We start from the raw sequence: 11,192 nt of genomic DNA, 5'->3' as shown, positions 1-11,192 counted from the left end.
GTCTGGTGGTGGTATAGATAGATATATACTTAGATATTATAATATGTAGATTTTTTATGAGAAATAAATGTTTGTAATTTAAGCCACCCAATCGATGGTATTTTTGTTATAGCAGCCCAAGCTAACTAAGACCCTTACAGAGGTCACAATCTGTGGGGGGAAAAAGTGTTAAAAAGCCCCCCAAAATTAATAAATGAACAGTTTAATATCTTCAATGTTCAATGTCCAAATCTACAAGCTGGACACTAGCTCTCTAATTCACAAAACTGTTTTTAGCATGAATTAGGTCCTCATAAATCCCCCTTTTGGTTTCTTCCAGGACAGTTAACAGACATATATATGTCCTTAACCTTTTGGAATTTAAATCCATAAATTAAGTAATGATGCTGTAGCAAATGCAATTCAGGATGAGTCCAGATGTGGTCAGTTCCTGGGGTGTGACACAGGGGGTAGATTCTTATAACCTGATAAATAATCTGATCTGTGGCATTCTTCCCATCCCTCTGAGTAATCTATTGTAAAAGGTATAGGAGCAAAAATCAGGAAATATTTTTATTTGGTTTAGTACTATCTGAAGCTTACAGTGCTTCATTCTCACAGATGCTTTAGTAATATGTAAACGGTTAGAAGTAAGTGGCTCCAGCTGGTGGTAATTAGAATGGGAGAGAATTTGGAGAGAGAAAGCAGAGGGGGGAGCAGTTAGGGAAAGCTCCATTACCCCCCAGAAAGAAGCTGATTTTCTATTTCATTTGTATGCACACCATGATCACCTCAAACCTCTCTCTTTTCATGCTTCCACCCACCCTACCATTTCTCCATGGGCAATGAGGGGCTGGTGGTACAGCAAGGGTAATCTGAACTAACTTTTTTATTTGCTATGCTGTTTATGCTGAATCTTTATTGTGTGTGTGGTGTCAGTTCTTTGTATAAACTTGTTGTGGTGACATTGGTTAATAAAATTATATAGGTTTCAGGTGTACAATTCTATAATACATCATCTATATACTGTATTGTGTGTTCACCACCCCAAGCCAAGTCTCCTTCCATCACCATTTATACCCCCTTTACCCACTTCTGCCTCCCTCGAGTCCCCTTTCCCTCTGGTAATCACCATACTGTTGTCTATGATGGGGTTTTTGTTGTCGTTGTTTGCTTAGTTTCTTCACTTTTGTCACCCAACTCCCCTACCCTTGCCCACTGACAGCGGTCAGTCTGTTCTCTGTATCTAAAGGTCTGTTTCTATTTTGTTTGTTAGCTTATTTTATTCATTAGATTCCACATATAAGTGAAATCATGTGGTACTTGTCTTTCTCTGACTGGCTTATTTCACTTAGCACAATACTCTCCAGTATTAATGTACCACTTTTTAGTCCATTCATCTACTGATGGACACTTGGGCTGCTTCCAAATCTTGGCTATTGTAAATAATGCTGCAATGAACATAGGAATACATCTATTCTTTCAAATCAGTGTTTCAGGTTTCTTTAGATATATTCCCAGTAGTGCAATCATTGTGTCATAAGGTGGTTCTATTTTTAACTTTTTTTGCGGTAACTCCATAATGCTTTCCACAAGTGGCTGCATTATTCTGCATTCCTACCAACAGTGCATGAGGGTTCCCTTTTCTCCACATCCTCACCAACACTGTTTTTTGTTGATTTATTTATGATAGCCATTCTGACAGATGTGAGGTGATAGCTCCCTGTGGTTTTAATTTGCATTTCTCTGATGATTAGGGATATTGAGCATATTTTCATATGTCTATTGGCCATCTATATGTCCTCTTTGGAGAAGTGTCTGTTAAGGTCCTTTGCCCATTTTTTAATTGGGTCGGGTTTTTTTGGTGTTGAGTTGTATAAGTTCTTATTAAATTTTGGATATTGACCCCTTATCAGATGTATCATTGGCAAATATGTTTTCCCATTCAGTGGGATGTCTTTTCATTTTGTTGATGGTTTCCTTTACTGTGCAAAAACTTTTTAGTTTGGTAGTTCCATTTATTTAATTTTTCTTTTGTTTCCTTTGCCAGAAAAGATATATCAGAAAAAAATAGTTTTTACAAGAAATGTCCAAGATTTTACCGCCTATGTTTTCTTCTAAAATTTTTGTGGTTTGTAGTCTAAAATTTAAGTCTTTAATCCATTTTTAGTTTATCTTTTGTATGATGTAAGAAAGTAATCTAGTTTCTTTTTCTTCTTTTTTTTTTTGCATGTATGTGTCAAATTTTCCCAACACCATTTATTGAATAGTCTTACCCCATTCTATGTTCTTGCCTCCTTTGTCAAATATTAATTGACCATAAAGGCATGGGTTTATTTCTGGGCTTTCTATTCAGTTCCATTTATTTATGTTTGCTTTTAGGCCAATACCATGCTGTTTTTATTACTATGCCCTTGTAGTATAGTTTGATATTAGGTAGCATGATTCCTCCAACTTTGTTCTTCTTTCCCAAGATTATTGTGGCTATTCAGGATCCTTTGTGGTTCCATATAAATGTTTGGAATATTTGTTCTATTTCTGGGAAATATGCCATTGGTATCTTGATTGGAATTGCATTGAATATATAGATTGCTTTGGATAGTTTGGACATTTTAATGATGTTAATTCTTCCTATCCATATAAACAAGATGTATGCTGCCACTTATTTGTATCTTCTTCAATTTCTTTCTTCAGTGTCTTATCAGTTTTCAAGTATAGGTCTTTTACATCCTTGGTTAAATTTATTCCAAGGTGGGTTGGGTTTTTTTCATGCAGTTGTAAATGGGATCGTTTTCTTAGTTTCCCTTTCTGTTAGTTCATTATTGGTGTATAGAAATGCAAATGATTTCTGGATTTTTTTTTGTATCCTGCTTACTGAAATCTTTTATCACTTCTACTATTATTTTTGGTGGAATCTTTAATGTTTTCTATATACAGTACCATGTCATCTGTAAATAATGACAGTTTTACTTCTTCCTTTCCAATTTGGATTCCTTTTATTTCTTCTTTTTGTCTGATTGCTGTAGCAAGGACTTCCAGTACTACCTATCCTATCTAATAATAGACAAATAGGGTAATTAACCGTACCTCCGATACGCTTCCCATTGGCTAATCAGGGTGATATGCAAATTAACTGCCAACAAAGATGGCAATTAATTTGCATACATAGGCTCCAAGTGGTGGAGCGAAGCCAAACAGCTGGAAGCTGGCTGAGCAGTGAGGCCTCCCGGCCGGGATCAACAGAGCCACGGGGCCTCACGGACCCGGGATGGGCGAAACCAGGATGGGTGGAACCGTGAGGCCAAAATCCCAGGGAATGCCAAGTCTAGCTGCCACCTGCTGGGTGCTCACACACCTTTGTAGTAGGGCGGAATCTTAGGGAGTTTGTCAAAGGGAAGCCAGAAGAGTTTATCAGGCCCAAACAGACCAAGATTTGGCTGAGTGAAGGGAGGACTCTGTATTGGTTATAAGCACAAGGCAAAAATTTCCCCTGTACTAGAGCCACACAATTCAGACTGTCCAAGATTCTATCAGGAGCCCCATCTCATCAGGGCAGGGCCACCAGGAGTTGGAAGAGGGGGAGGTGCCAGTCAGGCTTTGGGGTGGGTGCAGGGACTGGCCACACAATTCAGTCTGTCCCAGATTCTGCCCAGACCTCGGCAGGGCAGAGCCACCAATCATTGGAAGGGTGGGGCAGCCAGGAGCCTGGAGAGTGAAATTAGCAAATCTCCCATGAAAGGGAGGCCCCAGTCAAATTTACAAGAAAGTGGGATAAATTGCCCCATTCCAAAGCCACACAACTCAGTCACTGACACCTCTTAAGTCTGCTCAGACTTTTATACCCCAGCCCAGACAGCTGACTCTGCAGAGTGGGGTTGAGAGGGTGGGGCTATTGCATTCCCCCAGGCTGATGCCATATGGAAGGGGTGGGGCTCCACTCAAGAATGATATTGTTGCTCTAGCCAGTTTGGCTCAGTGGATGGATAGAGTGTCAGCCTGCAGACTGAAGGGTCTCGGGTTCCATTCTGGTCAAGGGCATATGCCTGGATTGTGGGCTTGATCCCCAGTAGGGGGCAAGCAGGAGGAGTGGATCAATGATTCTCTCCCATCATTGATGTTTCTATTTCTTCCTCTCCCTTCTTCTCTGAAATCAATTTTTAAAAAAAAGAAGTGATGTTGTTTGTGGTGCAGGAGAGTGACTCAGCATGGGAGTCTTGGTGGCTATCCCTTTAGCTTTCTCCCCAGAGCCACAAACCCCAGTCTCTCCTTGCATGCCTCTAGTCCACTCCGCTCTCCTCTGCCAAAGCCAAGGTGAGTAACTGTGAATGAGATTTTGTGCATCGGGCTCCTGTCTCTCCCTGATGGATAGAATCCCTGCTGATTTTCACAGCCAGGTGTTATGTGGGCATCTCTTTCCAGCTCTGGTGCTCTGGACTGAAGAACCTGGTGTGGGGACTGAAACCCCATGCTCCGCAGGTGGAACTTTTTCAGCTAAGCTATCCCTCCAAGATCTCAGCCACTGGCCCTGGGATTGGGCCCACGCCTTTTTGCATCTACGCCCTTCCTACTCGTCTCAGTTTGGCTTCTTCCGTAAATTCTTGGTTATAAGACTTCTCTTCAGTTAGTCTTCAGTTGGTTATTGTTCTATGCTTCCTTTGTAATTCCAGTTTGGTGCTGGGAGGAGGTGAGTGTAACATCCATCTACTCATTGCCATCTTGGATTTCTCTATGCTCGTTCTTTCCCTTAAGTATGAAACTTGAGTTCTCTTGTATTCAACAAATATGATTGATTTTAACATAAGACTGGCATGGGTGGTTGCTGATGATACAGTAATAAATAAAGTAAATTTGGCCTCCCATCACAGACCTTAAACTCTAGTGGGTGATATTCACAAGTTATTGGTGTGATAAGAGCTGTACAGGTAGAAATATAGGATACCTCAAAGCATTTAAACCTAGGAAATGGAAGCCCCAGGGTGGGCTTGGGTGGGGGTCAGTAGTGATAGTTCAGAGAAAAAGAAGGGCATGCACAAAGTCACAAAAAGGAGAGAAAACACTGCCCATCCAAAAAGCTGAAAAATAAATAAATATAACCACAAAATTAAATAAAAAAAATAAACCTTTGTGCCCAGCTGGTATCGCTCAGTAGTTGAGCATCAACCTATGAACCAGAACCAGGAGGTCATGGTTCAATTCCCAGTCAGGGCACAGTCCCTGGTTGCTGGCATGATCACCAGTGGGAGGATTCTCTCTCATTATTGATGTTTCTATCTCTCTCTCCTTCTCCCTTCCTCTCTGAAGTCAATAAAAATATATTTTTAAAAAACAAAACGCTTGATGGTAAAAGATGGATCAGTTATAATATGTTTGAAATGCCACATCTAAGTGGAGACATTGAATAGACAGGGGCATAGATGGGCTTGAGGCCCAGAAGAAAAGTCAGGGTTAGACATACAGCTTTCTCATCTATCCAGGGTCTTTTCTTCATCACAATACTCTTAAGAAATACATTAGTTGGAAGGCAATGGGAATACTTGGTGGTTTTTATTAAAGAGTTGCCACTAATGTGTAGAAAGTATGAGGTTAGAAGAACAAAATTAAATTTTTCCTGCTGTTGTATTATCTTGCCTTAGAAGGCCTTCTTTTTTTTGATGGTCTGCTCTGCGATCAATTGAAACCTAAATGAGGGCTCATCTTTTGTCTGGGCAAGTAGCTACAAACTCAGGGCCTTATGCTAACAAAAGCTTTTATTTCCTTTGTTGAAAGTTCTTTCTCATCATTTTCTAAGTATAATTGCTATTTACCCATTGACTTGTAAAGCAGGATTCAGTGTTAGATTAATGCTCAAAAGTTAACATTTGCCAAATTTAAACTCTGCATCACAAAATTACAAATGAAATAAATTATTATATATCTACATTGTATTTCCATGTCTCACCCCAATTACAGTGAAAATAAACACAAATTTTCAATATTCTGATAAGCAAAAAAGTTGGAGACTTACAAAGAGGTACTTATATATTTCGTCTAAATATGAGTCAAGATCTATCCAGTCTCTTTTGTCACATTAGAAAAATCTCTGTTTGCCTCTTAATAGTCTGCAAACATCTTCTCAGGTCTTTCCCAAGTTTCAGTAGCTTTCAGGGCAAATGACATCAACAATCACATTTTTACTAAGTCTCTCTCAACCACTAAACCTCTCTACTGGTTTTCCATCTGAGTTTCAAGAATTATATATTCTTCCTCTTGTTATCTCTAATTTTTACATAGTTTTTTTTTCTGTTCTTTTTGCTTATATCTTTTTGCATGGTGTCCCAGTTTTTCACAAAAGTATTCTCTAGATATGAAAGCTCCTTTACTTTTTAAAAGTTGGGCATAAAGTTTCATAAAAATAACAATCCAATAAAAATAATTACTGAGATTTCAACTATAAATTTTTTATCTTACTCATGTATTGATAATTAAAACAGTGAAGCCCCTTTCAAAGGGAAGAGAAATAAAAGACTAGTTGAAGTTGGTGAAAGGTGCTTACTTATAAGTCATGACTTATCAATTTAATAAATATTCACTAAGCGTGTCTTAAGATTTTCACATCTTACATATGAACAGAAAGCAATAAGGTCATTACTTTCTTCTTTTCACTCTATGATAACTCTTGCACCCAGAGCAAGCTTTCAGCACAGCCTGAAAAGCAACTAAGCTGTCCTTGGATGATGGCGCCACCTCGTGGCTAGTTTACAAATCTGTTAAAGGCCACGTCTCTTCAAGTTCTCTATCTCAGGCAGTAACATTTTCACATTTTCCTTCCCTACACTTTTCCAATTCTTGCCCACCTATTTCATACAGATATATCTTCTTCTTCCTACCTTATCTATTCTCTGTTCAATTTCTGGAAAAAAAATATACAAATAAACACACCAGCCTGTTTTAAATAAGCATAAGAAGAAAATGCCAGTCATATATTTGTAACAAAGAAAAGTCATGAGATGGAAGACATTAAGAAAGAGTAACAACAGAAATTTCACCAAACATTTCCCTCCACTGCCTCGTCCCTTCGTTTACTTAATTTACTCAAGTAACAAAATGTCAAACAGAAAAATCTCTTACTAAGTCCTAGGATAGCAGCAATTTGCCTTCTCTTTAGAAATGAGCACAACTGCAGCCAGGTACAGATGGGAGTTTGAAAATTTGTAGGCTAATCTGAGAATTTCTGCTACTTCTAATATTGTTCCTATAGGGAACTGCATTCAGAACTTAAATAGTTTTTAATTATGGCCCTTTTATGGAGGGATTTTCTATAATTCTAACTTAGTATATCATAAAAAGAGTAAGTTGTTTCCAAAGATATCTAAACAAGTATGGCTCAGAGACTGTTCTGTAAAATGGAAATAATAAAACTTGCTCTTTTTAAGGAAGAATTCAAGAAAATATTTTAAAGTATACTACTTTAATATCTGATAAACATGAGATGTTCAATTTACTCTACCAGGTGAATATATTTTTTAATTCTCACTGAGGCTATGTTTATTGATTTGAAGGGGAGAGGGAAGGGAAGGGAAGGGAAGGGAAGAACACCCCGGCTAAGTTAAGCAGGGTGGAGAGAGAGGGAAGGGAAGGGGAGGGGAGGGGAGAGGAGAGGAGAGGAGAGGAGAGGAGAGGAGAGGAGAGGAGAGAAGAGAAAGGTCAATGTAAGATAGAAATATTGATCTGTTGCCTCCCAGACACACTCTGACCAGGGATCTGCCAGCAACCTAAGTATGTGCCTAGACTTGGAATCAAACCACAACCTTTGGGTGTACCAGATGATGCTCCAACCAACTAAGCCACCCAGCCAGGGCCCAGGTGAATATTTTAAGAGTAGGTATACAATTGGGAAGATGTTCATTTTGGGGTCATTTTCTTATCAGTATTTAGAAAAATAAATCACAGCTAAAATTGCTAATATGAAAAGTGAGATGATTGGTTTAAGTAATCTCTGAATTTATATCTAGCTCTAAAAATATCCTGTAATTCTACTATGCTCAGAATCTCTGTCACAACTACACACAACTCACAGAACCACTTCAAAATCTAATATTGTCTATAGTGTCAGAGCACAAAATAAAACTACTCTCCCAAATGCATCACTCCCCATTTATAGATTTTTTTCCTATTAGGCAAGAAATTGGAAAATAATCCTCTTACTAATTATATTAATATAAAGTGAGTTTTGGTTCCTCTGGAAGCTGTCTTGTGTGATTTCTGAATATCCCCATATTAACTATTATATAGACAATCCTATAGGTTAGTATATATGTTCCTAGGAAGATGTTTAAAAGTTGAATCTGAAACTCAAACAATAGACCTGTTGTAAAGAATTCCATCTCATGAACAAGACAGGGATGCCTACTCTTATCGCTCCTATTTGACATATACTAGAAGTGCTAGCCATAGTGATCAGACAAGAAGAAGAAATAAAAGGCATCCAAATTGAAAAAGAAGAAGAAAAACTGTCATTATTTGCAGATGACATGCGAATTCCTAACATAGAAAACCCAAAAGACTCCATTAAAAAAAACTACTAGATTAAATAAATGAATTTGGCAATGTAGCAGCATACAAAATTAACACCCAGAAGTCTATGGCTTTTTTATACATCAATAATGAACTCACAGAAAGAAAAAAAAAAAAAACAATCCCATTTACCATTGCAACAAAAAAAAATTAAGATACCTAGGAATAAACTTAACTAAGGAGGTAAAAGACCTGTACTCGGAAAACTACAGAACTTTGAAAAAAGAGATAGAGGAAGACATAAACAAATGGAAGAATATATCGTGTTCATGGATTGGTAGAATCAACATCATTAAAATGTCCATACTACCCAAAACAAACTATAAATTCAGTGCAATCTCCATTGAGATACCAACAGCATATTTCACAGACATAGAACAAACTCTCCAAAACTTTATATGAAATAAAAATTACCCCAAATAGCCACAGCAATCCTGAGAAAAAAGAGCAATGTTGGAGGGATCACAATACCAGATATCAAGCTATATTACAAAGCCACTGTTCTCAAAACTGAGTCTGAAGATAAGTCTCTAACATGTCAATCAACGGAAGAAGCAGGTAGCTAAACCCTCATGGGGATGTTACCAAAACTAGCATGTACTTGTAATCAGGTGAGGCAGCTGAATGACAGAGGTACGTGCGACAGAAATCCTGGGAAGTAGGTTGTCCTCTGAGAGGGTTGTAGAAACAGGAACTACTACGTGCATAATCACCGAGGCTGGTCTTCAGAGGCAAATAAATTTTGTATCTGGATGGGCACTAGAATATGAGGTATGAGATACAAGTATGGGAGAATAGTAGGTAAAGAGTTACTTAGATCCTAGGGCATTGGAAACTAAAGAGAAAATAAACAAATGGGACTACATCAAAATAAAAAGCTTCTGCACAGCAAAAGAAACTATCAACAAAACAACAAGAAAGCCCACTGCATGGGAGAACATATTTGCCAATGTAATATCTGATAAGGGCCTAATCTCCAAAATTTATAGGGAACTCATACATTTTAACAAAAAGAAGATAAACCATCCCATCAAAAAATGGGCAAATGGAGACGCTTCCTCTTTGCTGCATCTACTGCGAGGATGAAGACCATTCTCAGCAATCAGACTGGACATCCCAGAAAATGTGGACATCACTCTGAAGGGGCGCACAGTTATTGTGAAGGACCCCAGAGGCACCCTGCGGAGGGACTTCAATCACATCAATGTAGAGTTCAGTCTCCTCCGAAAGAAAAAGAAGAGGCTCCAGGTTGACAAATGGTGGGGAAACAGAAAGGAACTGGCCACAGTTCGCACTATCTGCCGTCATGTACAGAACATGATCAAGGGAGTTACACTGGGCTTCCGTTACAAGATGAGGTCTGTGTACGCTCCCTTCCCCATCAACATCGTTATTCAGGAGAATGGTTCTCTTGTTGAAATTAGAAATTTCTTGGGCGAAAAATACATCTGCAGAGTTTGGATGAGGTCAGGCATTGCTTGTTCAGTATCTCAAGCCCAGAAAGATGAGTTGATTCTTGAAGGAAATGACATTGAACTTGTATCAACTTCAGCTGCTTTGATTCAGCAAGCCACAACAGTTAAAAACAAGGATATAAGAAAATTTTTGGATGGTATCTATGTTTCTGAAAAAGGAACAGTTCAGCAGGCTGATTAATGAGATCTAAGTTGTCCAGCTATAGAAACACCGAGATGCTGAAAGATTTGTCACACTTGTTTGTAAAACTATAAATATGTACAATAAAAGCCTTGTATTGATTTGGGACCAAAAAAAAAGGGCAAATGACTTAAATAGGCACGTTTCGAAAGTGGACATAAAAAAGGCTAAGAGACATGTGAAAACATGCTCTAAGTCACTAATCACCCGAGAGATGCAAATCAAAAAGACAATGAGGTACCATCTCACACCTGTCAGAATGGCTATCATCAACAAATCAACAAACAATAAGTGCTGGTGAGGATGTGGAGAAAGAGGAACCCTCGTTCACTGCTGGTGGGAATACAGACTGGTACAGCCACTGTGGAAAAACAGAATGGAGTTTCATCAAAAAATTAAAAATGGAACTCCCATTTGACCCAGAAATTCCACTTCTAGGAATATATCCCAAGAAACCAGAAACACCAATCAGAAAGGACATATGCACCCCTATGTTCATAGCAGCACAATTTACAACAGCTAAGATTTGGAAACAACCTAAGTGCCCATCAGCAGATGAGTGGATTAAAAAACTATGGTACATCTACACAATGGAATACTATGCTGCTGTAAAAAAGAAAGAACTCTTACCATTTGTAATAGCATGGATAGACCTGGAGAGTATTATGCTAAATGAAATAAGCTAGTCAGAGAAAGATAAATATCACATGCTGTCACTCATTTGTGGATTATAATGAACAACATAAACCGATGAACAAAAACAGATGTAGAGACAGAGAGGCATCAATCAGATGCTCAAAACTCAGAGGGAAGGTAGGGGAGGGTGGGGGTGAGAGGGAGAGATCAACCAAAGGACTTGCATGCATGCATATAAGCATAACCAATGGACACAGACACTAGGAGGGTAAGGACAGGTGCTGGGGGGTGGGAGTGGCTGGGGGGAAATCAATGGGGGAAAAGGAGACATTATATAATACTATATGTAATACTTTAAACAAAATAAA

The 11,192-nt window shown here is 38.6% G+C and overlaps 1 pseudogene; it reads left to right on the top strand.

Moving 5' to 3' along the window:
* Positions 1–9,587: 9,587 nt before the first annotated feature.
* Positions 9,588–10,307, top strand: LOC106724956 (annotated as a pseudogene).
* Positions 10,308–11,192: the final 885 nt, after the last annotated feature.

The sequence above is a fragment of the Myotis brandtii genome, unplaced genomic scaffold, assembly GCF_000412655.1.
Source record: "Myotis brandtii unplaced genomic scaffold, ASM41265v1 scaffold127, whole genome shotgun sequence".
Taxonomy (NCBI): Eukaryota; Metazoa; Chordata; class Mammalia; order Chiroptera; family Vespertilionidae; genus Myotis; species Myotis brandtii.
This window is presented reverse-complemented; position numbering and strand designations above follow the sequence as displayed.